Below are 27924 nucleotides of genomic sequence, written 5' to 3' on the forward strand. Positions count from 1 at the left end.
TCCAGATCATCTACAGACACCCTTTTAGCCATTTATGGGTTGGCGCCAATGGCCTGACCAATAATTTAAAAAATCTGCTTGTCCCATACCCGTTGACAGAATCCTGAAATGCTGAGGCATGTAATCCCCCTATTTATGGTCTCCTTCCCTTTAAAAACTCATGTTCCTTTGTGTTCAGGACCGCTCTCCCTCCCTCCCTCCGTTGCATTGGAGTGTGGGGTTTTGTGGACCAAAGTCAGGTTCGAATTAAAAGAGACACTTGTGCGATGGCATCGGATTCTCAGGCTCCTTGTGGTCTTCTCGCAGGTTCTGCGATAGGGGCATCACAGTTTACAATACAGATGATGGAAATGACTAACTATAGGCAGAAGGGAGTCCCACGATTGAAAAGGTCATTCTCGTTTGTGGTCTCCGAATTGTGAGAAATTTGTTATAAAACATGTGCTCAGTTGGGAAAGAGCAGAACTGCACCTGAGTTCCATGTAAGGAACACAAAAGAAGCTAGCCCAACTGCAAACTGTGCCAAAGCTCACAAGGCTGAGCTAACAAGGCAATTGAAACTGTGTTCCTCGTAAACTCCTCAGGCCTTGTCCCTTCCCTAGAGAGATTTGAAGGCAGGCCCTATGGTGAGTTGCATTAAATCTTCACCATAATCCTCATGAAGAAACCCTCAAGATCAGATTTAATTTGGTTTAGAAAATACTGTGACATATCTTGCTTTTAAAATTTATGATAACAGTAGATTTAATATGTGCTACATAAACATAAAAGCATGTCTGGCTTTGATCTAGAAACCCTGAGTTTTAACAGATGCCATCAGGTGACTTAAGGATCATTGTATCTAGCAATGCTATGCTGGTGTTTGCATGCTTTGCTGAGTGAAATTCACGTTCTTTTATCACAACAAGCTTTGATAGTTCTATCCTCACAGTGGCAGATGCCTATAACAAAACATGCAGCTCTCTGAAAAAAGAAGTTGACACAGTGTTCTACTCAATGACAGCTTTTTATCCCTCCCTGAGTGTGTCAAAACAAACAAATAAACCTACAAAATTATCCCTGACTCATTCTTCATGGGAGGATGAAACTACTTCTGAGGGACTCTATAGCCATTTTGACTCTTGCCACATCTGCGTTTCAGGGATCACTAGTAAAGGAAAGCACCCACACAATGAAGACTTACACATGTTCATATGTGCAAACACAGTAGAGGTTCCTTATCGCTCAAGGGAGGGGGATATTGTTGCTTTATCATTTCAGCATCTGCTAGAAACCCATTATTTGCTCAGTCTGACTGCTTCCCTCAGTTCCTTGGTTAATGAAAATTATCAGTTAAGTATATATACCTACATCCCAGAGTTGAAAAAGAGTTGAGTCAATAGTTTTAGCAGTTTTGAAACTACTTTTCAGTGCCAAGTGAGCAAATTAGCCTAAGAACCATTAACTGGTCTTGGTATTCTCTGATACATAGAAAAAATCCTATACTGCCTCTTGACACTTTTTCCTCCGTCCTGGATATGCTGTCTTTTGAAATTTTCCATTTTTATCTGTCTAGCCTTCCAAAGTTCCAAGTATCAAATGCAAACGCCGGTCCCACATTACATATTCATCACAGTCAGTGCTCTCCATAGACTAATACAATAAAATCAATGCAACAATGTCACTTGTCAGTCTCTTTGTGCATAAGATAAAATGATGCCATCTGTGAGACAAAGTAATGTGGGGTAATGAGTCATCTTCAACTCTTATGAAATAGCCTCGTCAGTCTGGGCCTGGGGAGAAAATGATGAAGACAGGGCAATCAGAGAATCAGGGCACTAGTGATTCATTTCTTAATTTATAGAAATGTGAAGTTCTTTTAAACCCATATGAGCAGATCAACTGACAAACCTGCTATGCGCATCTGCACTTTTATTATACTTTTATTATACCTGCTAAGCACACCTGCATTTTTATGGTAGTTTGCCTGAGGCCATAGTAGCAGCAGGGCCAGGAATACATTAGTAAAATTAGGAGAAATAGCATGAAGCAACTTCTGTCTGCATGTAAACAATTAACAGCTCATTAAGGAAAATCTCGTTGTAGTGATAGCCTAGCCTTTCCTCAACCAGAGAATTAAGATGGCTAATAAACTGAGGCCTTCCTGCTCTAGAGGCAGAAGTGTCTCAAAGGTTCCATCACTGTCTGGCTCAGAGTTATCTTTTAGAATACTTATTGCACTGTAGTCATCTACAGAATTTTCCAGGTTTATTATGGCAGGCCAACTAAAAAAAATTATCTTTTGAAATTCTTTTCACGCTTCTGCTTCTACAATATCCCCATCTCATTCTGGGGTGTAAGTTAAATTTGTTGAGTGTATGCAAACATATTTTATGTCTCTGGTAGAGGTTCAAGCAGAAGAGTTAATAGTGAAACTGAGAAGTGAAAGTAGCAACAAAGCTATGAGTGTTTGTATATTAAAAGCACTGAGCCCTCTCCACCAATAAAATGAAAGAAAGCAGAAGTGAACAATTTTGTTGTCAACCAAGTTTGGAGTTAAAGACATATCTATCTGCTTAATTCATTCATGGAGAGTATTTTGGGACTCACTTGGTATTTTTTTATATATGTTTTTATTTAATTTAGAAACATGCTTGCTTCACATGTCAATCCCAGCTCCCTCTCCCTCCCCTCCTCCCATGTCCCACCACCAGGCCCCCCACCATTCTCCAGGGAGGGTGAGGCCCTCCTTGGGGGGATATCCAGAGTCTGTCATTTCATCCAGGGGAGGACCTAGGCCCTTCCCCAAGTGTCCAGGCTGAGAGAGCATCCCTTCATTTGGAATGGGCAACCAAAGTTCATTTGTACACCACGGTAGACACTGATCTACTACCCAAGGCCCCAGAGACTGCTGAGGGCTCCCCACTGAAATTACATTCAGGGAGTCTGGATCAGTCCCCTGCTGGCCTCTCAGCCATTAGTCTGAGGTTCAAAAGTTCCCCCTTTTCTGGTCAGCTGTCTTTGTGGGTTTCTCCAGCACGGTCTTGTCACTGGATTCCAGGAGTTCAGTTCAGTGTTTAGCTGTGGTATCTGCCTCTGCTTCCATCAGTCACTGGATGAAGGTTCTAGGATGGCGTATAAGGTAGTCATCAATCTTATCTTTAGGGTGGGGCTATTAAGGTAGTTTCTCCACTATTGCTTAGTTTGCCAGTAGGTGTTATCCTTGTACATCTCTGGAAATCTCACTAGTGTCAGCTTTCTCCTGAATCCTATAATGACTCCATCTACTCTATTCTATTCTCTGCTCTATTCTTACCCCAACTCAACCTTCCTGCTACCCCATGTCTTCCTCTGCCTTCCCTTTCTCCCCTTCCCTTTTTCCTGGTTCCCTCTCTCACTTGGTATATTAATTCACTGGATTTGACTGCCAAAAACATAGTGTATTTTCTAAACTATATCTTGTAAAAAATCTAATGTAAGTGTACACACCTTTTCCAGTTATTTCCACTCCTGTGCCCATAGTAGCAGCAAGGTCAGGGACCACAACTAAAGGAAGTACACAAACACAATGAACACTTGCACTTGTGTGTGTATGTGTGTGTGAATTTCAGAGGATTCTTATCTGTAGAGGGATTATCATTTTAATATTGATAATGAACTAGAAAATATCTACTTATGTGTATTTAGATAATATATATGTATGCATAGAAACAGACATATCTGTATGTCTCAGCAACATACTTTGAAAATGAAGCTTATTCCTTTTAAATGTGTCCAGGCAGGAGGAGTTCAATAACCTGAATTTTTTTCTACTATTGAAAAAAATGTCAAATCATTCTGTTATATTGCTCTTTAATGTGCATATTGTACTGCCATGCAAAAAGTATGTTTTTAGAATAAAGAAAATAATGTATATATCATATGTACACAGATAATATGCATATGTACACATTTAAGTTTAAAATGTATTTCTTTAAAATGAACATATATTTTTAAAAGTATAGCAGACACAAAGTTTTACTCTATGATGAAATATTGCCATCTGATGTGCAAGAATATTAAAAGAGAATTGTCAAGAAGAGGTCTTGTGGTCAGTCATAAAGTATTGTTGTAAAATGTTGACTCAGGGTATCATTTTAACTTATATTAAAGAAGGGTTTATTTAGCAATTTATCTAGCATTTACTGAGCCACTTCTGTGTGTGTCAAGCACTGGACTTAAGGTACAGCATAGATTAAGTGCACTTCTCCTCTCCAGAAACTAACATGCTACTTGGGAGACATGTAAATAGCTAATCACACTGACATTCATTAAGTATCATAAATTATGTATGACGTGAGCATTCTGAGGCCCCAGAGGAGGGAGCAGCTTCTTAAAAGTGATACCACCAAAGTCTTTAGCAGTGACTGCCTGGTGAGTCTGGGTATAGTAGATAATTCGCAAAACACATAAAATGACATAACACACCATGCTACTCTAGCATGGCATCCTGATCTTTTCCTTTGGAACAGTTATGTTAACAGTTATGCACATAGTAATTTAAATAATGGCAGGCCCCATGTCTAACCTATGAAGAACTCAAAGAGAAATACTTGCCTGTTTTTAATTCAGCACCATGTTTCTATTATGGTACTGGTGCACAATAGATGATCAGTTACTATTTGATGAACAATAAATAAAGGAATAAATGTTTTCCAGCTAAAGGGATTGTTTTATGATAGGAGGCTTCCTTCCAATCTCAGTATCTACCACTTTAACCTTATGAGATGAGAATCTCTCTTTTGGGTTTTCATTCAGTTTTTACATATGAACAGGCAGTTTTTCTCTGATCGGCACAGATAAAACTAACCTAAGCACTACCATACACAGGCTTTTCAGTGTCTACCACATCTGCATATTGTGTTCAGCTACCACATACAACACAGTGCATCTTTTGAGTGCTATCTACACAAGTAAAATCCATGTTCCTTATCCATAGATGTATCTGCCTTCATCCCATATGATAATCATCTGGTCCACTGACCTGCTTTAGGTCATTGCTACCCATCTTTGTCCCCTAGAGGGGACAGAGATAATTTCTAAGAACATGTAAATATTATATTCACTAGGCCCTATTTAAATCTAAATGGTTGTAGTTTAATAATTTCATAAAGATACCCTGCTCTAGAAACATTTCATGACAGGAGAGGTCTCTTCCTGGCAAATGATATGACAATGAAATGAACACAGTCTAAAGAATAAATCTAAAATTTTCATGATCTGTTCTTGAAACTGAAACACACACTGAAAATTGTACCATACATGTATGCCTCCTACTTTATATGGAAATACATAAAAAGAGCTCATAATTTCTTAAGGGGAATCTGGAACAAAGTAATAAAAATCTGGTTACTGTGTCATGAAAAATAAACCCAGAGACAGATATTGGGGTTAAAGCTTAAGATCAGAGAAGCAAGATGGCCAGCCACTAGAGAGTTCTCACCTCTACCAGTGCTCAGACCAAAGGGCGATCCACCAAACCTCAGAATGCACTGCTCTCCACCAACCCTCAGACTCGTTCAGCTCCTGTCTCCTCCCAATTTATATTCCTCTCTAGTGCTGGGATTAAAGGTGTAGGATCCCAAGTGCTGGGATCACCTTTGTATGAGCTCTGTTTCTCTTTTAGATTGGATCAATTTCAATTTCCTGTAGCTCAAGGTGACCTTGAACTAACAGAGATATATCTACTTCTGTCTGCTGAGGGCTGGGGTTAAAAGTGTGTAGCACCACTGCCTGGCCTCTATGGCTAACTAGTGTGGCTGATGGGATTAAAGGTGCCTGACACCACTGCCTGGCCTCTACGACTGTGGTTAGCTTTGCACTCTGATCACCAGGCAAGCTTTATTTGTTGGATTATAAACAAAATATCACCCCAGGTTACTGGCTTACCTTATTTTTATTCTCTAGAGTAACAAAGATCAAACCTAGAGCTTTACACATGGCATGGCTGTTTTCAAATATATTTCAATAGAATAATTGAATTCCTGTACTTGATATGCATTTAGGAAAACCTAAATATGTGATTCCTGCAGTATACAGTATACCCTGCCAATCAGTTAGACAGACTTAGTAGCCTTTTTATGGCTATTCAGTGTGTACAACATTCTATTGTTACTTAACATTGTATGCATGCTGAAAGGCATACTAAAAGACTGACACTGGAGAAATGGCTCAGCAGTTAAGAGCCCCCACTGGTTTGCAGAGAGACTAAGTTTCAATTCCTAGCACCCAAGTTGGGAAACTCACAACCTGTAACTCCAGCTCCAAGGGCTCTGACAGGATACCATAGCACCTTCTTCCAGCATCTGCAGACACCTGCATTCATGTGTGCCTACCCATAGATGCAGAGACACAGTCACCAAATTAAAAACAAAATAAGACTTAAATAATTAAAATCATAATTTTGCCAAGAATGATTTTCTGAGACTAGAGTTGTTTATCTTGGAGACATTTTGGAATTACATGATTAACGTTGAGTGCTCTAAGTACCTGTATATGGGAAACAAGTTAAACACCTCAATTACGTTCTAGATAAAGGACCAATGCCTGGAACCATTAGAGATTACAGTTGGTATTTTATTCTAACACAGTTCAAAAAGCTTCTAATACTCTGGAATTAACATAAAATGGGAAACTTCCTCAGAAATGTATAAAAGTATCAATATGAAACAGTGTGATTATTTTATGGTATTATGAGTGTCTATGTTACAGGCACTTTTACATGGGTTCTGGGCATATGACTCAGGTCTCCATACTCACACAGAAAGTGTTTTTGCTTGTGGAGCCATCTACCTCGGCCCAAATTAAGGCAATTTTGAAAAAATATAATTTCTTTAGTACTGTGACTGAAATATATTCACTCCTAATACTTCATATGTTAAAGTATTAAATAATTATATTATATAATAATGTTAGCATGTGTTAACAATGATTTAGATTCAGCAATAAACCAATAACAGATGCCTTAGCATCTGTAATATTGATATTTACAATGATTAATTATTATTAATGTTTAATAGGTATGCCACAAAGAGCATACACCCACTTACTTCATTCCAATAAGTCAGAAATAAATGAGATAAACCTGGGAGAGTAACAGATACGAGTAACAATGAAAAACTCAAAGTGAAAATTGCAATTTGTTGCCACTAAATACTATCAGTGTAAAAAAGTTTTAACAGGGTAAAATATGTTTTTATAAAGCTATGACAAAATGTCCAACTAGTCAGTCCGGAAAATATGAATGCCCAGCTGATGAGGTTTCAGCAAGACCCACTGAGGGTAATCTGTCAGAGCATCAGTGTAAAATTCATACATTCAACTTTAGCTAAGAAAAAAGTACTGTGGCAGCTCAGAACCCATCAACATGAGGAGTGTACTTGTGAACAAATTTATGTTATAGAAAATCTATTGAGGAATGGAACTCCTGGGAAGCAAACTACCTACATTTATGAGAGCCTGAGATTCCTTTTCCAATCCTTTCTACGTTTTGAATGGATCGTTCTAGAATAATAGCAAAAACAGACAAAGTGTGAAGAAATTATTTGTATACATACACAGATTATTGTGGAGGAACTTTGGTGTGTAACCCAGGACTAAAATATTTGATCAAGGAAGCTGTTAAGTCTATAGCAAAATTTGTATTGGCAATTGTCTATGTTTCTATCCAAGTACTAGAATTATCAGAAGTAGAGAATTGTAGCAAATGCAAGTCAGCTTTGTGCAAAGAACCTGGAGGGAGAATTTTAAATACTAGACGTTTTTAAGAAATGTGACTTTAAAAGCAGTATAACAAGACAGGGAAATAAAAAAAGATACTACTATGCACTGCTAAGTGGAGAAAAACCAACCAACCAACCAATAAAAAATAAGCTGAAAAATGGTATAAACCAGACAAGTTCATCTGGACTGAAATTGAGAATTCTGAAATGGTATTAGTGTTCCATTTTTCCTTGTCAGCTCATGACCCAGGGGACAATTTCTGTAGTCAAAGAACTCAAAACAGGTCATACCTAAGCAAACTTGCCATTTCACATCATGACATATACTATCCATTTTCTTTAGTATTTCTTTTGCTTCTACATATTTTATATGTCAGGTACTCAACTTAACAGAAACAATACTAATATTGAGTTGCTCCAGGCACCAAGTGTTGTACAATTGTTTTTGTTTGAAACCTCACACATTTTTCAGCTTTGCATTACAGAAGACAAAATGTAAGAACTGAAGTAATCACAAAATTCAAGTAACTTACTTGAGATCAGTTGACTAAATTTGGTACATTTTTTACAACTGACAGAATTATTTCTACTCTGAATTTAAGTAAATATTAACTATCTGAATTTTCACAAGATTCCCAGGTGGTTCACATGCACAAAATTGGAGAAACTACTTCACAAATTTTTTCTTCTGTTTCTCTCATCAGTCTCTTGTGGGTGAGTCAGGCCCCCCCCTTTGTTTTTTGTTTGTTTGTTTGTTTGTGTGTGTGTGTGTGTGTGTGTGTGTATGTCTGTGTCTGTGTGTCTGTAGGTGTTTGTGTGAAAGAGACAGATAGAGAAGGAAGCAGCATACTGAAGAATGGAAGAGAGCAAATCACACAAATTCTTATATGTTTAAAAAGTTATGCAAGACTCCTTGGCACAAAGTCTAGCCTCAGTTCACAGAAAGTTGGAAGCTACCTTAGGTTATATGAGACCCTGTCTCAAAAAAAAAATAGTAGACACGTCAATACAATTTTTTCTTTAACAACTTCTGCAAATGTTGAATCTATCTTAATTGGACTCTTTAAAGTAACATATATATTATTAGCATTCTGAAGTGAGTAAATGAAACACTACATTTTATAGCAGTTTATAGAATAGTGTAAAAGAAGAAAGAGTAGAGATGAGTAATGTAAAAAAAAACACAAAAGTCTGGACTTGCTCTGGCTCACTTGCTGATAAGTGCACTAGCAATTACAAATGAGGATTGAGTGACTATAGCTTTAGAAATCCACCAGCCATAATAACTACAATTAAAACTTTTGCAGAATTATTTTCCCTACAATTGCAGAAAGGGTGATACCATGGATTTTTTTGCTATTTCCATATGTTTCACACGACCACCATCATTTCTGTTTACAAGCAAAGTTTATTTCCAGGTGCTGCACTTCTGTAATCTAAAGCGATGGTAATGAAAAAGAAAACTGAATGAGAACACATCACATTCAGTCTTATTTTTCCTCAATAAAATTTCTTCTGCAGAGACTCTTTCCCTTTCCCTATGAATCCCGATGTGTATGTAGCATTTAAATTAAAAAGATTGGCCCTAGTAAAGATTCTGTTTCCATTTCAGTTTGAAACAACGTGCTAAAATTTGTTGAATGCAATTCATGATATAGAAATTTAGCATATTAGCTTGATGATTCCTTTTCCTGAGACTAAAGCTCTGAGCTCTTCTTTATTTTTTTGCACAGATAACACCTGAGGCTCTTGTTAAACAGAAGATGCTAACTCTGTAGATCTTGGGTGCAGTTTGCGCACCCCAACTGAAGCCATTCTGGTGAATCAACATCATACCATATTAGTGAAAGCACTGCACCTAATTTAGAAATAAATACCTACAGATTCAATACGCTTTTAAATAAATTAAGTCATCATTAGAATTGTGAAAGCTAAGTTTTAGTCATATGTTTTCTTAGCAGTAACATGAAAAGTCACAAAGGTAGAAAGAATAAACATATTTTAACTTACTACCAAGATAAAACAATTATTAGCATCTATCCAGATTTCCTTTATTTATTTCACCATATATGTGTATGTTGCATGTGTATATTTAAACATAGATAGGAATATCTTATCATTCATTCCCTTTTGATTTAACAGCCATATTTAGAAGTCTTCATACAATTGACCACTCAGCTTTCTATCAAATTTTTAAATAATGTATTTCCTCACAGGCATACCCATCTCTCAGAATTTTGAGTGTAGCATAACCATCAGGCACATAATCCAACAAAGTAAACATGCAGTTGTTTATGTATTCACTGATGGAAAACAGAAAATAATTCATAAAACCTAGAAAGTGGAACAGCATTTTGTTAAATGATGTCACAGCTGAGCCGCAGAAGGAACATGGTGTAAGAACCTCTTCTCATCACAAAATGGGTTTCATTTCTTCGGAGTTTTGTGTTTCTTTCTAAATCTGATCTCCTGAGAAATCTGTTGGGTCCTTTTACAGCCAATTCTCTCATATTCACTGGGGTCAGACTACTTAGAGAAACATAAGTTTTGTTCTGTTTTTACTTTTTCTCTCTGTAAAGCTTGTTTGCCCTTCTTGACCCTTTCTTGGCAGGCTGTAGACCACAGCTGTTTCAACTGACAGGGCAAGAGTCTGAAACTCTGTTCAGCCCAGGTGTTCTTTTTCATTAACACCATGTCAATTCAGGCTGTCAGACAAGCTGTTATGACTGTGACAACTGAACAGTTGGTAGAAAACAGGTATAGGACAGGTGGGCTACCAGTCACTTGCACATAATTTGAAAGGGCCGAAACTGCCATTCATCTGTAATGGCAAAAAAGCATAATAGAAATGAGTTATGCAAAATATCCTGTGCTATTTATTATTAGTACATGAATTGAAAAAATGACAATGTATGCTTTAAAGGATGAAGAAAAGGGTGCACTGTGCAATATGTGCAAAATATGTTATGCTAGATGCTTTTGCTAATGTAATTAACAAAATTTGGAAAATTATATGAAATTCACTAATATGAGCACCAACCCATCTTGTAAGTTAGTATTCTTATGTTAGTCCTTTTTAACATACTACTTAAATACTAATAGTCACAGCTGGTCTCCTGTATTAGTGCATGTCAGAATAATTAAAAGGGCTGAAGCATGAATCACCAAGCTCCATCTCTAGAGTTCTTGATTCAATGAGTCTGGCATAGCATCCTAGAATGTGCTTTTCTAAGTTCCCAAGTACTTTAGTTAACTTTCCAGAAATAAGCAATTTAAGGGAGGAAAGATTCATTTGGTCCACATTTTCAGTTGTTTCGGCCCATGGTCCATTGGTTTCATTTTTTAACGTCTATAATGAAGGAGACCATCTTGATGGGGAATGCACAATGAAGAAATGGTGCTTATTTCATTAGGGTAAAAATATGAAGAAACAGAGAGGAACGATATAGGATCCAAATATACTCTTTAAGACCATGCCCTCATTTCTAGAAATCAAGCCTTGATTCTTAAATTTTCCTATGCTTACAATAGCATCATCTGTTGCCACAAAAACTTAAAAAAAATGCACCCCTGGGAACCTAGTCACATCACCAGGTGGCATGATGTTGCTGATGTGATGCTCAAATGAGAACAAGGTATAAGGTGATACAAGAATGCCCACTGTTGCTAGGCGGTAGTGGCACACGACTTTAATCCCAGCACTAGGGAGGCAGAGTTAGGCAGATCCCTGTGAGTTCAAGGCCAGTCTGGTCTACAGACCGAGTTCCAGGACAGCCTCTAAAACAATACAGAGAAACCCTGTCTCGAAAAACAAAAACAAAAATAATGCCCACTGTTGTAAAAAAGTGATACGACTGCTTCAAGTGACACAGTTTATTACATATTTGTGTGTTTGTGTGTGTGTGTGTGTGTGTGTGTGTGTGTGTGTGTGTGTACTTTTGGAGTCCACAGAATGGCATCAGATTGCTTATAACTTGAGATACAGGTGGGTGAGAACCACCAAACATCTTGTTGGGAACTTGATGGGGAATGTCCTTCTGTTTCTCTTATTGGTTGATGAATAAAACACTATTTGGCTAGTAGAGGCAGGAAGATCTGCACCACTAGAAGATGAGGAGAATTCTGGGAAAGGTAGGCAGGGAGGGACCTCAAAAAGACACGATGTAGAGACCCGGAAGACAGGAGACAGGACATGCCAGGTGTTCCTAGAAAGATAAGACCATGTAGAAATACATAGATTAGTAGTAATGGGTTAATAATCAAGACAGAGCTAGCCAAAAATAAGCCCCAGACATTGGCCAACAGGTTGTAAAATCATAGAAGTGTTTGTGTGATTATTTGTGGCAAGGCAGCTGTGGGAGCAGGCTGGATAGAAAACTCCTGAAACAGGAACTGAACTCACATCCTCTGCAAGAGCAGCAAACACACTTAACCGCTGAGCTGATTTTCAAGCCTCAGTCAAATTCTCTTGACCATAACAAAGATATCTATTGTTTAATCTGCTTGGTGTAATTTATTACTCAACAGTAGCATAGGAGCACCAAACAAGCTCAAAATTACGTCACATTCTTAGCAGAGGGTAAATGAGGATACTAAATGGCCTAAGAGTTGAAAGTATTGTAGCTGCAGATCTACAAAAGAATCAAAACCTATTCCAATGTTCTTCATATGCCAGTGTGTTATGTATGTGTCCTTCAGATGGAATATTTCAAAGCATCTTCAATATCAGGCAGAGGAGATTCTACAAGTGTCTTCAATTTACAAATTATCTACATAAATGTGGCTTCAAAACAATGATGTGTCTCTAGACACCACTACAGTTATAACTTTTAATTTTTATATAGTAACACATTTTAATAAAATTTAAGAGCCTGTTTATAGTAGTTATCCAGATTGATATGTATGTTACATTTAAAGGTTTGTGTGTTTTCAGAACAAATGGACCAGGGTCCTTAAGACTGCAGAAAGTAATTTCAAGAACATGACACCTACATCCCTGAGAGGTGGGGTGGGTGGTGTTTGGACATTCATTTCGTTATAGATGTTTGTCATTGTTTATGAGGGGTTAGTTTCAAGTTGTTTTTGGTCATGATCAGGCAGGAAACAAAGAAAAGGAGGTTAGTTTCAAGGATCTCTTGCAGAAAAGATAAAAGGTGGCATAGGAATGATAGGATAAAAGGGTAGATTAATGAATCTACTTTTAGGCTAAAAGCAAATACTAGTCTCAAATATTTTACATTCATATACATTTTTGTATATTCACAGAAATTTAGATTATTTTTGTTACATCATACTGTAAAGTATTGCATCTATGCAATTCATTTAAAGTTACAATATAAAATTCTAGTTCGTTAAAGCTACTATTACAAATTGTTTAAGATAACAATCAAACTTGCAGTAAGGGTTTAGATGTAGATAGAAATAAGCTTTATTTACCCTTATGTATTTAGGATAGATATGTGATCTTCAAACACTTCAGAGATCTAAAGAATATGGAATTTAAGATGTAATAACATAAGGCTTTTCACAACAGTGAGATACATCTGCTCCTGGCATCACCGATACACTTCAAAAAGAATGATGGGCATCTAAGAACCTCCATATAGAGGTTGCTTTCAATGTATCAAAGGTAGATATTGTTCAAGAAATTGCCCTTGCCGCAACTGCTTGACAGTATGCTGTCCAAATTGGACAAGCAAGACACAAAGGAAAATGACTGCAAATCTTTGCCAAGACAAAGCAGCCCAGTCCTTCAAAATTCCTCCTACACAGAATAGTCTGTCAGGTATACTAAGCCTGTAGGCTGATGATGGATGCTCCAACATTTCAGAGGAACCATGAATGACCGACCGTTCAGGCAGCCAAATGGCTCTGTCATTTCTATGGTTTTATAAATTTCTTGCTTTGTACTTCCTGTTTACTCAGATAATATTTTATCCTTCTTGGGTCTCTCATGGGGGTTGAAGACTAGATAGTTATACTGTTTTCTTTGTTACCAAATTCAGAAAAGAAACTTACAAGAGAGCTGTTAAGTTTATAAGGTTGAGAGACATAAAAGCTTAAGAAATTGATTTAAGGTCTAAAAAGTTATCTTCAAGTTGGTAGTACAAGTTATGATGGAAAGGGTTTTAGGTATAAAACATTGGAATCACCAAGATAAGACAGATAATACAGTATTTTTTCTGAATTTTCCAAATACAAATGGACTAGACATTAGAAATGTAATTCTTACTTGATAATTTTTCTTATTGTATATAGTTTTACTGTGGTATAATTAAAATCTTTATTTCTATTTAGACAAAAAAGCATACATGTTGTGGGGTGATCGTTTTATATGCTGTGAAGATGTGTGTTCTGCCAAGGCACCTTTTTTGGTTTAATAAAGAGCATAATGGCCAATTGCTAGGCAGGAGAGGATAAGTGGGACTTCTGAGCAGAGACAGAAACTATGTGAAGAAGGAAGGAAAACTTTGCCAGCAAGGCATGGGGAAGTTGGGCATACAGTATGGAAGATAGGTAACAAGCCATGGGGCAGAATATAGATTAATACAAATGGATTAATTTAAGTTTTAAGAGCTAGTTAGGAATAAGCCTAAACTAAGACCAAGATTTCATAATTAATAAGAAATCTCTGGGTCATTATTTGGGAGCTGACAGTCCAAAGAAAGTCTGACCACACTTAGTTAAGGTACTGAATGCCAAATCTCACCACTGTAAATTTCTCATTCTTGTATTTGAATTTAATAAATAATTGTAAGATATAATAAAACTATGTAAACATTTTATTCTGCTTTAAATCTCCCTAAAATTATGTTAGTATTTACTAATGATTTTCTTTATCATGATCCTGAATATTTATTTATTTTACTAAAGTAATAAGGGGATGTTCTTGCTCATTCACTGCAATTATTGTCAGTATTGATTCATACGTTTGTATTTTTAATGAGTTAGAAGCCAGCAACATTTAAATTTGATTTTCAAATCACAACATGTTTGTTCAGAAAACACAAGTTGCTTCATTGCCATGTTGAGTTTGCCTGTAGCATTCTGAAACAAAGGAATATTCTATGGTTGTCACATACCTTCTGCAGTCCTGTGCTATAATTAATGATTCTACATGAAGTCATGATAATTTCAATAGAGAATGTTTAGGAAGCAATATTTGAACTGTAGTTGAGTTCATTGTTATCCGTATAGAATCACTTCTAGGCCCATAGAAATCTCAGAAATATATGTTCACTGATACCTCTAAAACACATCCCAAAATAGTAGGTATAGCCTACAATGGGATGGTTCTACTTATCTTTTTATTGTGAAAAAAAGTTTGCATTTTACTCCAAATATGGGCTTATCTCTTCACCCAAAACATGTCATTGAATGTAATAAACTTTCTGAGTATGTTATTTATTTTGATAATTTCAAGCACATTGTAGTCTATTTAAAACATATTTACCCCATATTACCCTTTCTTATCTCCACCCTTTTCCTGCTGAACACTTTCGTTTCAAGCAAATAACCTCCTACTTTCCTACTCTCATCCTTTTTTGTCATTTATCTTTTCTTTTGTTTGTGACACATTGCGTTTAATGTGTTGTTGGAATGAGTATGGTTGGTTGGATATTTACTGAAATGTGGAGAAAATTACTTCTTTCTCAGCTACTATTAAAAATCTACAGCTTCTCAGGGAGCATTGGAGTCACATGATCCCCTCTATCACCCATGACAGGCTGTGCATACAACCAATCTGTGAAGATCTTTTGTGGATAACCACTACTGCTGTGACTTTATGAGTGCAATGGTCACACCAAACCAGAATAAAGCATTTTATATCATGGCACACCATTTTCCTTCACTAACTTTCTTTCTATCCCAACGTCAGTGATGTTTCTAGAACTTGGAAGGGATGATATGGAGAAATCACCAGTCAAATGTACTCAGAATTTTCAGTCGAGTCTTTGGTGTAAATGCCACTCACCATGAAAAGAAGATTCTGTAACCCAGGGTGGTAGAAACACTAATCCAAGGATATAAACATAAATATATATTTAGAAGACAGTTTGACAACATATCCATTTGGAAAAACAACAAAAAATTCCCCCTTTGCATTCTTGGGTGTCTACAACAATGTGCTTTTGAACCTGGGCTCGTAGTGTAAGCCATGAACTCTCTTCTATGAGTGATACTCAAATCCAGTCAAAAAAGATTAATTATTTCCATAATAGTCATGCTACTGTTGCACTAATGACCATTTATTGCCTGGTAAGTCAATTTTGCATCATATACATACACAGCTAGATAAGACAACTGATGACTTCTCTCCTCTAGCAGTCTACATACATATTCTGCAACTATGAAAGATAGCCATGAGAGCAGATGTGTCCAGGATAATCCCAGAAGGATTTCCCTATTCTCTGCAACAAAAGCCTGTCTTCACCAGTAGAATCTCATCATATGATTCTGGAAGACATACAAAGCTAAGGGTGCTTTGAACATTTTAAGCAATATCTATTCACTATTTGTATTTCTTCTATTTGAGATTCTTTGTTTACTTCTATAGTCCATTGTTCTTATTGTGTTGTTTGGGGTTTTTGGTATTAATCTTTAATGTTATAATTTTTAGAATATTTAACATTCAGGCGTCAGGTGCATAATGGATAAAGGGTTTTTTGTTCAATTCTGTAGACTCTCTTTCCACTTGATTGGAAGTTTCTTTTGCTGTGCAAAAAATTTGTAAATTCATAAGATGATTTTTACTTTATTTCCTAAGCAACCACAGTCCTATTCAGAAAATCCTTGTTCATTCCTGTATCTAGAAATTTCAGGGTTTCGAATTTTATATGGAAATTCTTGGCCCATTTGGAGCTGATTTATTTTGTCAGGGTAAACATAAGAATCTAGTTTCACTCTTCTACAAGTAGATATCTAGTTTTCCCACCATTTGTTTAAAACTGAGTCTTTTCTTCAGCAATCATTGTTGGTGTCTCTGTCAAAAATTGGGCGGGTTTTGTTATGTGTGATTTTCCTGGGTCTTCAATTCTACTGCACTGATAAATAAGTCTGGCTTTGCTTCTTATGCTGCTTATTATATTAATATGACTTTGTAGTATAACTTGAAACCAAGTACATGTCTCCAGCAATATTTTTCCTCCAGATTTCTTTGGCTATCCAAAGTCTTGTGTATCTAAATTTTAGGATTTTTTTCCTTCTTGTGCATAATGGTGTTGTAATGATAATTGGCATTGCAATGGTAGGGTGGTCATTTTAACAATATTAATTCTTTTAATCCATGAGTGCGCACAGTTTTTATGTCTTCTAGTATCTTCCTACATTTCTTTCTTCAGAAATTAATCTTTTATTACAAAGCTCTTTTACTTCCTTGTCTAAGTTTTTCCCAGTTATTTTAGGCTACGGAGAATGAGATTCTGCCCTTGATTTTTCTTCAGCATGCTTGTTGTTGGTGTCTTGGAAGGCTACTATTTTTTGCATGTTATTATTATATTGTGCTGCTTTGGCAAAATGCTCTTCTGCAGTCCTTGTTGTCTCTAATGATTTGAATCAAATAACCTAAAAATAAATACACTATGACTTATTCTTTTCTGATTCGTATCACTTTTATGCCCTTATTTTCAAGCACTATATCGTACTGGAATTGAGAAAGCAGAAATTCTTGTCTTGTTCCTGATCATAGTAGAAAGGCTTAACTTTTTGGCCATTTAGCATGTTGTTGGCTATAGATTTGTTCAATATAGTCTTATTTCATTGAGATATGTTTATTCTATCCCTAGTCTTGGGGATTTTATTATGAAGCATTTGTGAGTTTTATCAATGTCCTTTAATACATCTATTGAGACAACCATGTGATTTCTATCTTTGAGTTCATTTAAGTGATAAATCATAATTATTCATGTGTTTAACTATCCCACATATCTAGAATCATGTCAAATTATCCATGGTGAATGATATTTTTGACATGTTATTGAATTTAGCTTTCAAGTATTTTATTGAGTTTTTGCATCTAAATTTAACATAGATATTGCTCTATATTTTGGTCCTGTGCTTATCAGATTTTTGATAGTAGCATGGTGCTGGAGCTTTATGAAAAAGTGTTTATGAATGTTCTTTCCTTTTCTGTTTATCTGGAAGGACCTCAGATGGTTGTTTTCTTCCAGTAACTCTCACCAACCAATCCATACTAGAAAGGAAGTAACTATACATTCTCTAATAGTTTTTGGCTTATTGCAGGACTGTGATGGCTAATTTTCTGGGTAGACTCTGTGTGTGTGTGTGTGTGTGTGTGTGTGTGTGTGTGTGTGTGTGTGTGTTTGATAGAGATTACCATGTAATTTGGCTAACCAAATAAATATCTGCCTTCATGAACCTGAGGGTACAGCTTCCCATCTTTTGAGGATCTGAATAGACTAAATAGCAAGCTCTTTGTACTACAAAAATGTCTTTTACTTATGAATCTATAGATTAATGGATAAACAATATGTTACAACAAAATGTTACAAATCTACAATTTGATACTATTTAACCTCAGCAAAGAAGAAATTCCTGCTATATGCAGTACATATAGAAGACCATGGAAGGGATTATGCTGTCTCAGAAGAGCTAGTTGCATCATTATACTCTTGTGCAGTGCCTCAACTAGTCAGTCTCACATATGCAGATTAGCATGGTGTTTGCCCATGGTTGATGATTGAGAAACAGGGAGTTGAGTTCAATAAGTAATGTTTGAAATATAGATAACGAGGAAGACCTAGAAATATGACACCAGGCTGTTGATAGTTAACAATACTTTGATGGACACACAAAAATTTGCTGAGAAGGTAGATTTCATTCTAAGTGTTCTTATACATGAAATTCAACCAAACCCACCTCCACACCATAAAATTTGTAAAAGGAGATAGTTTCATTGCAGAATTTTTCCAGACAAGAGAAGACAAGACAACAATATTCCTGAAACTTCCCCCAAAATCTATCAAAGAGGAAATAATTCCAAACTTACTTTATGGTTAATTATCATCCTGATGTCAGATAAAAGAAGAACAAAAAATACAAAGCAATATCCACAGTAAACTTCGATGTGAAAATATAGTCCAAAACACATTGAAAGCATAATACACATTGGCTGACATTTACTACTAGAATGCAAAATGTCTCAACATTCAAAAGCTAATCAGTGTATTACACTAATGAACAGAATGAGGAAGAAAAGTCACATGAACATCTTAATTGATACTGAAAGAGAATTTGGTAAAAGTCATTATCTCTCATGGTTAAAATATTAACAAAACTAGAACAACAGAAAGGTATTTTAACATAATGAAGCTTTAAGAGTTTCAAGTTATACTCAATGATAACTGAGAAGAGCAAATGGAGATGATAACTACTGAAACTTCATACTGAAGGCTTTCTCCATACCAGATACTTTTGGAAAACAATGGAAAGACAAGCAAATTGGAATATAAGCAGTGTATATGTATACAAAATTTAAGGGTCCATAACAACTATTAAAACTTATAGTTTAATGAAGTTGCAAGATATAAAAATCAATGCAAAAATTATTCTGAAAAGGAAACTAATGAAGCAAATCAACTTCTAGTAGTATCAAAAGAATAAAATCCCTAGGAGTAAATGTAGTCAAAAGAATGAAAACAATGTGATGTACATATTCAGCACAATCTCTATCAAAATGAAGTCGATACTTATTTTCAGAAATAAAATCTTCCTAAAACTCATATGAAATCTTAACGGACTTCAGAAATGGTCAAAACAAAAACAAATGAAACAAAGCAAAGTGCAGACGAGGAAAAGAAAATATTGGGAGACTGGAAACACAGATGAGTGGTTAAGAACACCGACTACTCTTCCCATGAATACATTAGGCACACACACACTATTAATAAATATTTCAAATGAGAAAATTGGAGGCATTAAACATTTTCATTTCAAACCATATTACAAAGCTACAATAATTAAAGCAGTTTTCTGCTGGTGTTAAACAAATAGATCAGTGGAAGAGAAGAAACAAATCATTGTTAATGTTGGCAAATTGCCTTTGGCTAGGGTGCCAAGTCAACTCAGGAGAAAATTGCTACATTTCGCTGCAAATGGTCCTTTTTTAAAAAATAATAATATAATATAATAATTATAATTATTTTTTATTTAGGCTAGAAAAATCTTGTTTCACATGTCAATCCCAGATTCTGCTCCCTCCTCTTCCCCCACCCTCCCCACCAGTTCCCCGAGTCCCCCACCAAATCTCCACTCCAATCTCCAGGGAAGGTGAGGCCCTCCACACTGGATCTCCAATGACTGTCATTTCATCCAGGGCAAGGCCCAGTCCCTCCCCCAAGAGTACCAGGGGAGAGAGCCTCCCATATTATGGCATGGGCACTCAAAATCTATTTGTATGCCAGGGATAAATACTATCCAAGGACCCATACTAGGCCTCCTCACTGACACCCACATTCAGGGGTTCTGGGTCAGTCCTATGCTCTCCACACAGCCATCAGTCTGGGGTCCAAGAACTCCCCCTTGTTCAGGTCAACTGTTTCTGTGGGTTAAACCAGCCCACTCTTAACTCGTTTGCTCATAAGTTCTCTCTTTCTGACACTGGATTCCAGGAGTTCAGTTCAGTGTTTGTCTATGGATATCTGCCTCTGCTTTCATCAGTCGCTGGATGAAGGTTCTATTTCCCAGACTGTATGGCAGTGGGATTGTAGGCTGGCACTCCCCCGATTCATGTCTAAAATCCATAAATGAGCGAGTACATATTATGTTTCTCTTTTTGTGACTGGGTTACCTCACTCAGGATGATTTCTTCTAGTGCCATCCATTGCAAATGGTTCTTGAAAAACAGATATCCATATGTGAAAGTATGATATTGGAGCCTTTTTATATTTTGAACAACAAAAACACAAAATGAAATTATGGCAAATATATGGCTGAAAATTGTAGAGTTCCTCAAAAGATGCTTCATGATATTACAGTTTATGCTTTCAAAGATCTAATGAAAAAAGCACAGATAATAAAGGCAAAAAGTAGAACACTAGGATTACAGCAACCCAAAATCTCCTTCTTTATTAAGGAACACAGTCTCATAAAGACAACCCCCAAATAGCATAAAATGTTTGCAAGTTGCATACCTAATAAAGCTTTCATATCCAGCATACCTAAGTAAAGCCCTAAATTTCATAAACAAAAAATAAAATAAAATAACCCATGCCTGTAATCTCAGCCCTCAGGTAGTAATGGCAGGTAGATCAGGAGTTCAAGAACATCCCTGGCTACATAAAGTGAATTGGTGACCAGATTGGATTTCTGAGACTTGTCTCAAACAGCAGCAACAAAAGTAAACAAATAAAAGATTAGATTTAAATACATGATTAGAACAGATATTATTTCAAAGATGACGTACATCTGACAGATCTACAAAAGAAGTTCAACATCTTTTTATTGAGAAAATTCAAACAAAAATTATGATGAGGCCTGAGATTAGCATTGAATGTCTGCTTAGCAACTGGAAAGCCTTGGATTTGATTATCCAGTAGAATCAAAATAAAATAGACCACAAGGAGTTACCATCATGTATCTGTTAGACTAGCTAATACCAAAATACAGAGGACAGTAAGTATAGGTGAAGAAATAGAGAAATCCATACCCAAATACACTTTTGGAAAAATAACAAGCGTATTAAAAGTTATAAATGTGGTCCAAATATCCTACTTCTATGTGTAAATCTACAAGAACAGGAAAGGGGGTCTCTATAGCAGCACTTTTTGCAATAGCCAAGAAGCATTAGCAAGCCATATGTTCGCAAACAGAAGAACAAAATATCACATATATCTATAATGTGGTATTATTAGATATTACTTAAAAATAACGAATTTCTGTAGGGCACATGTAGTGTATGTTGTTATGTAATCTCAGTACTTGGAAGGAAATTCTATCACGTTGTATGAAACATGAAATTTGGAGATGCTATAGTATTTTTAAAAACTCACAAAATATAGACAATATCAATATTGTATTATTACATGTGCTACATATATGAACTGTTTTAAATAAACAGTTTCATAGAAAACAGAATGGAGGCTTACAGGGACTTAGAGGAGGACAAAAATAGTTTTTCCTTAATGAGTACAGAACTTCAGATATGCATGACTATAAATGTATGGAACTCTATTTCACATCAATGAGAATTTACTCCACATAATTTAAATATACACTTCATCATGGTTAATTATTAAATTTCTGTTTTTAAACAACAAAATGCATATATTCACATATTGAGTAAATTTGTAATATCTCTAGGCCACATTTTTATATGTTGAATGAGAGATACATGAAATTTATGAGTAATAGTATTTTTAATAATATTTTAAGGTCTGTCTAGTGCTCAATGCCTAAAGAAACTACTATACTAAGATAATGGTCTTACAAACCTTCACTTAAGTATTTGGAGCCCCTAAAAAGATGGCTTGAGATAAGGACTATTGACTATGCCTTTGACCTACGTGATTGATTGTGAGCTAAATGAATTGGGGTTTTTTGATGCCATCAATTTTCAAAATAATTTCCTCCCAATTTCCAGTTAAAATCGATGTGCTATTTTTAACGTTGACCTATATCTATCTATGATTTATCTATCTATTATATTCAGCAAATATCTGACTTTTCCTCTTATTCTTCATCTTTTAAATATAGATCCCTACCATTATCGAACATGATTGAAAATCCACACAGAATGTTGAGTAATATCATGACATAAGAACACACCTAAGAGTTGGCACTGAATGCCATTCGCTATCTTCTACACATTATGTGAGAAACTAGCACAGCCACTGGGAAGAACAGACTCTGTAGTAAACTTTAGTTGAAATGGCCCTTCCAATGGTTTAGAAGTCTCTCCCCATCGATAGAATTTTTTCTCATCTATATAACTTGTGATAAATAAGAGAGTCAAGATGAGCAATGAATATTCTGCTGGCCTTAAGTCCATATAACTCAATCATTAAGTTCTATGTCCTCAGGTTTCTAGTCAATTTAAGTCATTGTTAAAATGACTACTATGGTTTCTTTCATATATGAAATTTGATGACCCTCTTAACTTATTTGATTCTAGATAAACAAATGAAATTATCCATTTATTTTCATATGTCTTTTATATAACTATTTTTAAATTCTTGAACTAAATATTGGGTGTTTCAGAAAACCCTGAAAACTTTGGCATGAGATTCCTTTCAGTTTCCATTGATTACCAGGTATGTGGGTATCCTATAACCAGTTTTAGCAACTTCTAAGTTTTATTTCATGCCGAGTTTATCTGCAATAAAAAGAGTTCCAGATAGTTGAAAGTGTTGTAAAATGGGATACTTCTCAGAGAGCATTAATTGCAATGGATGGACTACCTTTAAATGCTAGTATTAAGAGGGCATGGTTACTTGATCTGATTGCTTAATCTTGGATAAGGACTTGATTGGACTTGGAATAAATTAAGACACACCTCTGACTGGCTCTCTAACGTATTTTCTAGAAGGATTAAGTAAGGGGAAGAACTTCCAACAGCACAGGCAGCAAGCATTGTCTCCCAGCCGCAAAAATCTGAGGAAAAAAAATGCTGTTTTTCACCTGTCTGCCATTTCTCCCTGATGAGGAATTCATCTACTCTCTTGGCTGCTACCCATGTTGCTGCTATCCTGCACTCATGTTAGGATCCAGTTTCCAATATGGGCTGAAGATCATCAACACCCAAGGAGACCTTGAAGGAAACCTTCAGTGCCAGATTGGGACTGCTGAGCCAACTAACCTCTTGGACTGAGTTTTTAGCCTCTCTATCATTCATATAGACATGGTTTGACTACTCAGTCCAAATAATATAAGCCAATTTAATAAATTCTCAGGGTAATATATATTCACTTAATCAGTTATTTGCCTCTTAATAACACGTGTGTATGTGTGTATATATATGCATATATATGTATATATTATACCTACAGACACGTGTGTGTATGTATATGATGAAGTTCAGGTAAGATTTAAAGTGTACTTTATTCCCACATGTTATTTTAATATTTTATGACTTCTCATTATTGTGAGATTCAGGAATATCAAACTTGCACATGTTTCTCAATTTTACACTGCTTTAGACACCTCAGAGTCCTTTTTCTAGTACTTGTTGTCTATGTAACTATCATAAACTAATTTGGGAAACAGAGCCATTGGTACAATGTACTTGTATGTGATGATAGATAATTCATTATGACTTAAGCAGAAAAAACTAGTATATTTACATCATCATGTTTAGTTACTGTATAACATACTGAATATATAAACATCCTTAATAAGTAAAAGTAACATATCATACATGATATCTTACATAAGTGTATATTTGAAGTAGACAGGCTATTTTAAATATTACAGTTGCCTTAAAGGGTGAACACTAACAACTTATTGAACACCTGAATCCAAACAAAGTAATCCAAATATTTTTAAGATTTATTTTTAATTATTTTGTCATTTTCTTAAAAATCTTTTTAAAATCTGTAAGTTTTTGGTTTATTTTCATACATTTTAAGTTAAAATATAGTCACATCTCTTTCCTCCCTTCAATCCCTCCCAAATAGTCTCCTTTCAATTCTTTCCATGTGCCACTCTCAAATTGGTAATTCCTTTTCCTTTGATTATTGTTGTTAGATTCATATGTCTGTAAATGCATTCACAAACATATAAAAACAACCTGCTATAGCTATTTTTGCTGTGTGTGTATATGTGGATTCAGGACTAACCATTTCCCATTAGGTAACCAATTAGAGGGGACATTCTTGGGAGAAGTTAATTTCTCTCTCAGTGGTCTTTAGTTTCCTGTTGTACTTTGTCTAGGGGTTGGACCACATGAAATTTTCTCCCTTCTGTATTAGCATTTCTACTGACAGTGCCACAGCTCCTGCTTTGTTTATGCAGCCATTCCTATGAGAAAGTATCTTAGAGCAGACTTTCTGATATTCTGGCTCTGATAATCTTTATAACCCTTCTTCTGTGATTTTTCTGAGCCAGAAATGCAGGAGCTATGATGTAGACATATCAACTGGGGCTGCACTTCCCATGACTTATTTACCTATGAAGTGTTTCCAGATGTGGTTTTCTGTGATGGTTTCCTTTTGACATAAAGAGAAGCTTCCTTCATGAAGAGTGGTAGCTGCAGTTATTTGTGAACATAATGATAACATTTAGAATGTAGTAGGAATTATGCAGGTCTAACAATGTGGTGGTATTAAATTCTCTTAAAAGACACATGACATTACTAGGCCTGGAAAACAAGCTAGGTTTTTAGTGCCAGGCATAATTTCCCTCCTCTTGAGTGGGTCTTAAGCCCAATTATACAGCTATTGTTTCCAATGAAAATGTGAGTGCCTCTTATTGATGCTTTAAAGATATATTGCAATGATGGAAATTTGTTGCAGTTCATAGGAATTGCAACTGGGTAGGTCTGTTTAATTGTTTTCCTCCCCTGATAGTTTGTCTAGTGCTTTCTCCTTCCATGGAAGCTAGACAGATAGAAGGAGGTTTTCAGGTTAGATGCAGCTTGAATAATCCAAGTCCTTTGTCCTGAGTTTGTGGTGTTTTCAGCAAAAAGGACTTACCTTCTACCTCTGAGAAGCAATCAAGGGCAACAGCAAAAGTCTGTGTTGCTATGGGAATCACCTGGACTTCTGTGACCACTCATCTGCCCATTCTAAAGGAGGTTTCTTTTCATTTGTCTATTGTTATTGTGGGAAGCATTGTCAGCCCAGGGACACAGATATCAGAGTATATATACAGTGTATGCCTTCTGGAAATGTCAAACTAACAGATTTATTGAAGATTTTTTCAAGATTTGTGTTATTCATCAACCTTTTCATTGACTTTTGTATATATTTCTGTATGAGTTACCAGGGATTTAAAAATACAAATCAAGAAACAGATCAACAAGGAGAGAGGTGGGAGTCAACATAGGCAAAATCAAGGGCAGAATTATTTGCTGGAGAAATAAGTTATATGTATAGTTGAATATTTAGATGAACTCAGGTTTAAAAAGTTTCCCTTGATTTGTTAACAGTTTAGAACTCTATTATCTTATTATTTTGCCATACACTCATATTGCCCACCTCACTTTGATGCAACACTCTGAAAGGATGGTAAAACAGATAGAACAATCATTCACCACAATCAAGTAGGTTTCATCCCAGGGATGCAGGGATGGTTCAACACACGAAAATCCATCAACGTAATCCACCATATAAACAAGCAGAAAAACAAAAATCACATGATCATCTCACTAGATGCCAAAAAATCCTTTGACAAAATCCAACACCCCTTCATGATAAAGGTCTTGGAGAGATCTGGGATAACAGGGACATACTTAAACATAATAAAAGCTATATACAGTAAACCAACAGCCAACATCAAACTAAGTGGACAGAAATTCAATGCAATTCCTCTAAAATCAGGAACAAAACAAGGCTGTCCACTCTCTCCATACCTTTTCAACATGGTACTTGAAGTTCTAGCAATCGCCATATGACAACAAAGGGGATCAAGGGGATACAAATTGAGAAGGAAGAGGTCAAACTTTCACTGTTTGCAGATGATATGATAGTTTACATCAATGACCCAAAGAACTCTACCAGGGAACACTTACAGCTGATTAACACCTTCAGCAAAGTGGCAGGCTACAAGATCAACTCAAGAAAATCAGTAGCCCTACTATATACAGATGATAAAACAGCTGAAAAAGAAATCAGAGAAACATCACCTTTTACAATTGCCACAAACAACATAAAATACCTTGGGGTAATGCTCACCAATCAAGTGAAATACCTGTATCACAAGAACTTTGAATCTTTAAAGAAAGAAATTAAAGAAGCCCTCAGAAAATGGAAAGATCTCCCATAGTCTTGGATAGGCAGGATCAATGTAGTAAAAATGGCAATCCTGCAAAAAGCAATCTACAGATTCAACGCAATCCCCATTAAAATCCCAGCACAATTCTTCACAGACCTTGAAAGAACAATAATCAATTTTGTATGGAAAAACAAAAGACACAGGGTAGCCAAAACAACCCTGTTCAACAAGGCAACGTCCGGAGGCATCACCATCCCTGACCTCAAGCTCTATTATAGAGCTATAGTCCTGAAAACAGCTTGGTATTGGCACAAAAATAGACAGGTAGACCAATGGAATCGAATTGAAAACCCGGATATTAACCCACACACGTACAAACATCTGATCTTTGACAAAGAAGCTAAAAATATACAACGGAATAAAGAAAGCATCTTCAACAAATGGTGCTGGCATTACTGGAGACTGGCATGTAGAAGCATGCAGATCGATCCATGTTTATCGCCATGCACAAAACTTAAGTCCAAATGGATCAAAAACCTCAACATAAATCCAGCCACACTGAACCTCTTAGAAGAGAAAGTGGGTGGTACCCTTGAACGAATTGGTACAGGAGACAGCTTCCTGAACATAACACCAGTAGCACAGACAGTGAGATCAACAATTAATAAATGGGACCTCCTGAAACTGAGAAGCTTCTGTAAGGCAAAGGACACAATCAGCAAGACAAAAAGGCAGCCCACAGAATGGGAAAAATATACGCTAATCCCACATCTGACAGAGGGTTGATCTCCAAATTTTACAAAGAACTCAAGAAGCAAGTCTCCAAAACATCAAAGGACCCAATTAAAAAGTGGGCTGCAAAACTAAATACAGAGTTTTCAATAGAGGAGTCTAAAATGGCTGAGAGGCACTTGAGAAAGTGCTCAACATCCTTAGCCATCAGGGAAATGCAAATCAAAACAACTCACTCCTGTCAGAATGGCTAAAATCAAAAACACCAACAACATTTTATGCTGGAGAGGATGTGGTGAAAGGGGACCACTCCTCCATTGCTGGTGGGAGTGCCAACGGGTCCAGCCACTTTGGAAATCAGTATGGAGATTCCTCAGAAAAATGAGAATAAACCTACCACAAGACCCAGCAACTCCACTCTTAGGCATATATCCAAAAGATGCCCATTCATACAACAAAGATGTCTGTTCCACTATGTTCATAGCAGCATTATTTGTAATAGCCAGAACTTGGAAGCAACCTATATGTCCCTCACCTGAACAGTGGATAGAGAAAATGTGGTACA

The sequence above is a fragment of the Mesocricetus auratus genome, unplaced genomic scaffold (genome assembly GCF_017639785.1).
Source record: "Mesocricetus auratus isolate SY011 unplaced genomic scaffold, BCM_Maur_2.0 Super-Scaffold_100003, whole genome shotgun sequence".
NCBI classification, from domain to species: Eukaryota; Metazoa; Chordata; class Mammalia; order Rodentia; family Cricetidae; genus Mesocricetus; species Mesocricetus auratus.